We start from the raw sequence: 7,871 nt of genomic DNA, 5'->3' as shown, positions 1-7,871 counted from the left end.
TCCATGAGATCTACGCCGCCCATGTGAGCGTTACACTCATGCACAATGTGACGTTGCCAGTCTCACGTTGGGCGTACCAAAATTCCTAAGAATAGTCAGCCCCGGATGTGAGAAGACGGTTGCAAATATCATTCACGACCATCTCGCGTGCAAGCATATAGCGGAGCGGGACCCTTTGAACCCTTAGCTCTTTCGGGATTGTGGGGTGGGTTTTGCTATGCTTTACACGAAGCCACGAAAACTTAATTATTATAGAGTCCCTCCTGATTCTAAAAAAACAAAACACATGAGTCGATCCTCTTGTCAATAATCTAATCCGACTCGAATCTACAATACGACTCGATCTGAATACTGCCAATATCTAATAAACAATAAAACAAATGCTGGCACACTGTTGAAATTCGGACAAAATTTAAGAAAAGCAGGGGTGGTCTTATAAGATGTTAACTGCCACACCCTGGTCTATACCCACCCAACCATGGTCATAAGAAGAAACGGTTTTATGACCCCAAAACTATTACAACTCCCCTTTTACTTTATGCTCCCATGTCTCCGGAAATCAGAACAAAATCTAGAATTTCATTATTAAAGTCCAATGACTCAAAGTTAACATCAGTATTTATTTATAACAAAAACAAAACCATTTGTTCAAAATGAATTAGAATTATGACGATATAATTATTTCCATAATTTTCTTTATAGGGCAGTTATTTTAATCAATACAATATTCTTTTTTTATTAGCAACGGCTACTACTCATTTACAATAATAACTAAAAAGAAGCAGATGTAATGACTAATAATATTTAATAAACAATCAATAATTCATAAGCAAACAAATTTTGGCAACTATTTTTGGATGCGCGCTTTAGCAAACAGATTCATGAGGTTTTTCTATTAAATTTACTATTTTTACTTTAAAATTTTCATTTCTTTTCAAATCATTTTTTTTTTTTTTTTTAAAATTTATTTTATTTTAATTTTATTGTGAAACATTTTTTATTTAATTATTTTTAATATTTATTTTTTATTTATTGATTTTTAATATCTCAACCACTTTTATCATTTTTATTTATTTATATATATTTTTTTAATTTAATTATTTTGCAATATTTTAATCATATTTAAACAAAAAAAATGTATTGAATTTATTTTAATTTTTGTTTAATATTTTTACTCATATTTAATATTTATTTTATTGTATTTATTATTGAATCATATTTATTATTTAATTTTTATTTATTTTATTTATAAGTTTTATTATTTTATTTTTAATTGTTATTATTTTATTTATTTTTACTTTTTATATTTTATTTATCAAATTTAATAGTGACTTTTTATTTATTTAATTTTAAATCATTTTTTTTTTGTTTATTTAATTTTTATATATTTAAATTTTTATCAAATTTAATATTGACTTTTTATTTATTTGTTTTAATTCATATTTAATATTTATTTTTATTTATTTATTTTTCTCTATTTTATTTATCATATTTAATTTTGATGTTCATTTATTTACTTGTAAATCATATTTAAACCACTGTGCTGTACCAACAAACAATAATAATAGTGACAATATAGGCGGAAGCAAATCAGTACTAAAAGGTAGAGGCCTGACCCAAAAGTTAGGGTATCAGCCGACAGCTCATATGCTGTTTGAAGCTTTCGCAACTGCGAAGAAGTATGAAAAATACAATGCAAGCAAAACTGTGGGCAGCTGCTGCGTGGCCGAACAGGCACCAACATATGTATGTATGTATGTATGTATGTAATTACATATGTACGAATATTTATGTTATAAAACTTCTTTTATGTATTTTTATTTCGGACACTCGGACTTTTAACTTACCAGACAGAACTCCACGACGAAGGCCTTCATGATGTTGTTGCTGTTGGTGATGATGATGTTGATGATGATGATGATTTTAATGATGATGATAATATTGATTGTTTATATACCTTATAGGGTATATACTTTTGTTTGGTTGTTCACATACACACACATTGTTATAATTATTATTGTTTTGCACAGGGTTTTATTGTAGTTTGTTATTATGTATGAGATTATATTTGCATTATTTATTTATTTATATATTTTTTTGTAATTATTGTTTCACGTTGGATATACCCTTTAATGCTTAGGACAAGAATGGTAAACAAAACAAAGCAAACCAAAAAAATAGCGCAAAAAAATAAGTGCCAAATTACAATTGATATTTCTCTTTACTTTTCGTTATCTTTTTCGTTTCTTATTATTTTATATGTATGGCAACTAAATTGTTTTAATATATTGACGGCAAATGCAAATCTTTTTGCTTTTTATTTGGGCTTTTACCCCTTTTACTATTGCCTCTGTGTACAACTATTGTATGACCTTTTAATTTTAAACAAACTTATTTTTGTCATACTATTATTCACCAACTTGCACTACACATCTTCACTAGCACTGGCACTGGCACTGGCACTGGCACTGGCACTGCACTGCTGCTGATGCTGCTGCTGCTGAGTGGAGACGGCGAACGATAGAAGCGGCAAACGAGAGAAGTGGCGATTCTGGTACAAGAGCCTTGCGCGGCTCGGCACAGTGGTGCAAGAGTGATCTGCCCAGAGATGCACTGCACTTCACTGTTGTTGCTTTTTGGTTCTGCAGGCGGCAGACCAGAAATATAAAATTCTTCCGGCACGAAATAGTCGGCCTCCGCTGACTAACATGCGCCGGAATTGTGGAATTCAAATCCACTATAGGTGTAGAATTTTGTCTATCCGTATTATTTAATAACAAAAATGACGGCAGACGAATAGACGAATTTGTAAAATTTCATTATTTCATCTACATATGAGAAAAAGCGTACGAAGTTAGGACTGATGATATTGACAAATGTTTATTTCATTATTTCATATGTGTTTTAAATAATTACCTCTCTGATCGTAAATAAGAAAAGAATGAGAGCAAGCAAAGTAATCTTTCGCTAGACAATTCTGCAGTGTCCTTTATCGAGATTTTGTGTCTTCGCTAACTTTGCGCGGCAAATTTAAAATCTCAAGGAGAAGAGATTTTACGCACAATTTTTATTTGCGACCATTACACCCACCAGATAATCTCACGAGTCATACAAAGGCAGATTAGATGGGAATTAGACTCGAATATCTTTCGCATGATACACTCCTAATTCTCTACCTTGTAGATTTTCCAATAGATAAAAAGAATTACCAATTTTCTTCTTTATCCGACATTTTGAGAACTGATGTCCTAGCTTTTTATTATAATTCTGACTGAAATCACTAAGATGGAAATTCCGTTTAAATACTTCTTGGCCTTCTTTATAAATGACAGGATTGGATCGAAGATTGTATTGCCTGGCGTTACGCTCGTAGGCTTCTCTACTACTTTTCTTAATGTCTTCTCGCAACAAAGCTAATTGATCACCTCTTTCTAAGTATGGAGATTCCTCCAGCAAGGACAATTTTTAAGAGCTTGTAATCATCTCCGTGATTAATCATATTTACTCCAAATAATGATTTGTAAGGGGAACAACCTATCGATTGATGAAGCGAAGAACGTAAGGCAGATGAAATACTTGGCAAATACATATCCCATTCAGTTTGATCCGACTTAAGATAAGCACGAATAGCGGCTAATAAGGAACGATTCACTCGCTCCGCTGCATTGCTCTGTGGCGAATATAATGCAGTAAAAATATGACGAATACCGAATTTTGTCATAAACGCTTCAAATTCGTTTGATTTAAATTGTGAACCATTATCTGATACTATAATTTCAGGAACTCCAAATTCGGCAAAGATCCTTTGTGACAAAACTCAGTTATTAACGACGTAGTGAACTTTTCAATGGACATAGCCAATGGTAGCGACTAAAATGGTCAAGAACTATTAGTAAACCAATATTTCCTTTGCGACTTCGTGGATAAGGACCCAAGATATCTATATAAAGCTTTTGAAATGGTCGACTAGAGACGCTTTGCTCTCCCATAGGCGGACGTAGTGTCATATTTGGAGCTTTAGTTTGCTTACACATATCACACTGCCTAATATAGTCTCTAATGTCTTTTGATAAACCTGGCCAAAATAAATTGCGACGCACTCTTTCGATCGTCTTTTGCATTCCACCATGTGCAGAGCTTAGACTATCATGTGCTTGACAAATCACAGCTTCTCGCAGTCTCTCCGGTACCCAAAGCTTCCAACAATGAGAATCTTGAAATTTATCTCCTGTTGATGGCTCCGTTCGTATGTATACGAATTTGTCTACGACTTTTAGATCTGGAAATTTTTCACCATGAGATTCAACTTTCAATTTTAGATCTAGATAATCAGGTTCGAGAAACGCTGACGATTCTAAATCGATTTCCGGTCCCACAAGTTCTAAACTATCTATATCACCTTCACCTATCCGTGACAACGCGTCAGGAATAATATGATCTTTTCCTTTCCGATGAGAAATTGTGAATTTAAAAGCCTGTAATCGAAAAATCCAACGAGCTAATCGACCAGATACATTTTGCTGTCTCATAAGCCAGACGAGGCTAGAATGATCAGTGATTATCTCAAAGGGCTGTAATTCAAGGTAACATCTGAATTTCTCTACTGCTAAAATGACGGCTAAACATTCTCGTTCCGTGACACTATAGTTACGCTGAGATTTAGATAATTTCTTTGACATGTATGCTATAGGCTTTTCATCTCCAGAAGTTGACAGTTGAATGAGCACCGCTCCAATTCCATAGTCACTAGCATCGCAATGTACATAAAATTTTCGACTAAAATCGGCATTTTGTAAACCGGGGCTGATGTTAAAAGATTTTTAACGTATCCATTGCAGACTGAGCTGCCGGGGTCCAATTAAAAGTTTTCTTAGTGGACAACACTTCAGTGATGGGAAAGGTGATCTCCGCAAAATTTTGTATGAAGCGCCGGTACCATCCGCAAACTCAAAGGAAACCTCGTACTTGTTTTAAGTTTTTGGGTGTGGGCCAATTTTGGACACAGGATATTTTCTCTGGATCTGGAGAAATTCCATCGCTTCCAATAACGTATCCTAAATAGTTTACTGTTACTGTAACACAAAATTTGCTTTTGAAATATTTAATGTGAGATTAGCCTTTTAAATTGATCAGCGATACGCACTAATACTGCCAAATGTGACTCAAAATCTCCTGAGACAATACATAAGTCATCAAGATAACCAAAAACACAATAACGTAAGTCTGGTGGAATTAAATCATCCATCAATCGACACATTGTGGATGGAGCATTACATAACCCAAAAGGCATGACTGTAAACTGAAACAGCGAACGACCGGGAACAGTAAAAGCTGTTAACGGTTTGGCTTCATCAGACAACTCAATTTGCCAATAAGCGTCTTTAAGATCCAACTTCGTAATTAAGTTAGCTTTTGGTAAACGAGAAAATATTCCTTCAATGCTCTGTAGGGGATAAGCATCCTTTTCGTTACTTCGTTAAGTTTTCGCGCATCAAGACATAATCGGACCTTATTTGGTTTCACCACAAGACGAATAGGTGAGCTCCATGCTGACTGTGACGGTTCAATGACTCCTAGCTCTAACATACGATCAATCTCTTTGTACATCAACTTCTCTACAGCTGGACTAATTGGATAGTTTCGTTGCTTCACTGCTTTAGCATCAGAAATTTCTATATGATGTTTAATTAACGCAGTTCGTCCGAGACCTTGCTTTTCGAAATTCGGAAATAATGCTTTGACCGCTTCCAGTTGACGAGATTGTAATTCGGACAATGGATAGTGATCTTCAAATTCGATATTTTCAGTTTCTTCTTCAGAAATAGAGCTAATAATTCCAGGTGCTAATGCAAAAATACGCCAAAAATCTATGCCAAGAATTAATCGCTGAGCTATAGAAGGTATGACATACAAGTCAATATCTTCTTGCTGCTTCTTATATTGCATGCTCACTCTCAGAATTCCGAGTACCTGATGTGGTTTGGCATCTGCGGTACGCACTTGCGATTTAATGGGTTTAAAATTTGGTAAATCAGAAAAATTTTCTAATGCTAGCGACGATCCAATGCAACTAATGTTGGCTCCGGTGTCGAATAAACCAAATTCGCTAAAGTTAGGAACGCGACTTTCGCGTAACTACGTCGATCCGACTCATTTTGAAAAACTGTTGAGATAACCAGTTTCTTTTGTTTCTTTATTTTTCGATAATATTTTCGCATACGTAAGGTATTGCGACGGCTCTTAACTAAATGTGTTCCAAAAATTCTATCTCTTACTAAATTATAATTCCTTAATCTTTCATGATAAGGTAAAAATCTTAACATCGTGCGTTCATCACCGATGTATCCTTCATTTCCTATAATCTTAGGTTCAATTTTATTATCTATCTCTACTGTCGGGACATCCTTCCTGCATTGAATGCCCCGGATTGACGGTTTTCCGACCTCTGTTTACAGGTTTGACAATTCGGCTTGTATACCTGAGGAGTACCGCATCCGTAACAAAAACTCTACGCTCATTTAAGCAATTCTCCCAGATGTGTCCGGGGATTTCGCAGTTCCAACAAATTAATTTAGAAGCAGTTCCTCGCTTTAATTCAGCTATCTCTGCCTCGACCTCAGAACTAGACTCTTCTTCGGGAGCAGTTTCTTCAACAGCATAAACTCGAGAAGTTTCTTTGGCCTTAAAAGATACTGACCGATTTTTCCCAACTTCCTGTAAAAATTTTCGCGTTTTTGTACTAGACGACGTAAAGCGGATATAGAAGAGACTTTCTCAAACAATAACCTGTCTTTCATATCTGTTAGCAGATTACCTTGAATCATTTCCACGAATTCGTCTTCTGGAAAACTGACCGACAACTTATCCATAAGCTTACATATATTTTCATAAAACGAATCAAAGGATTCGCCAACTTTCTGTTTACGAGCTCTTATCTGTTCTCGAAGTTCAGTGACAGAACGGCTCTTTCGATATTGCTCTCTTAACTCTTCACAAAACTCTTCCCATGTGAAGGTTTGAACTCTTCGATGGAAACGCCAAAACCAACTACTGGCTTTTCCATTCAGTAATAAATGAATATGTTTGTTCAATAATTGAAAATCATTGTTTAAGTTTTCTCGAGTGAGAATGTTCACTCTATACAAAAATCCTTCAACCGATAAACCTTCCGACGAACCATCAAAACGAACACCCCACTTTTGTAACATATCACCAATTTTATGTGTAGTCAATAGTGGACCCAAATTTGTGTTACGTGAGCTTCTCTGGCTGGACGATAACCCTTCCACGGTTTGATCTGCTGCTGCTGCAGTTGCTACTATCAAACCTGAACTATTCATAGAAGCGATTACTCGACTCACCGTTTCTCTTACGATTGATTCAATATCTGGTTCTGGGTTGGTATATTACGACGACCATTATTTGGTCTCGAAGGCTGTGCTGGTCTAAATGGTCTTCCTCTTCTTCGAGGTGCATTTCCCTTTCGTAAGCAGGCACTTTTGGTCTGGCCCCTGATTGTTGGGCGTACTACGAAGTGGAGGATTCCTCTCAGTACTTGTACTGTGATCAACATTACTTCTCGCTTCTTCATCGGCAGCCGACAACGCTTGCGCGGCGTCAAATTGACGTTGCAATGAACGTGTAACGATTTGCGAGACTACGGGTGGATTTGGTTGCGTAGACAATTGCGATTGCTGTTTGGCATTAGGCGAATGATTTCCTACAACCACTTTCCATTCGTTATGACTAACCTTTTCAATCAACTTGGACACTCTTTAATACTTTTGATTCGATTTTCTAGACAATTTTTGTGAAACACATGACCACAATTAGTTATCGCACAAGGTTGTGTATCCGACATGTGTTCACTG

Source organism: Drosophila nasuta, unplaced genomic scaffold, assembly GCF_023558535.2.
Source record: "Drosophila nasuta strain 15112-1781.00 unplaced genomic scaffold, ASM2355853v1 ctg68_pilon, whole genome shotgun sequence".
In the NCBI taxonomy this organism is placed as follows: domain Eukaryota; kingdom Metazoa; phylum Arthropoda; class Insecta; order Diptera; family Drosophilidae; genus Drosophila; species Drosophila nasuta.
The sequence above is the reverse complement of the archived record's forward strand: the minus strand, read 5'-3'. Positions refer to the sequence as shown.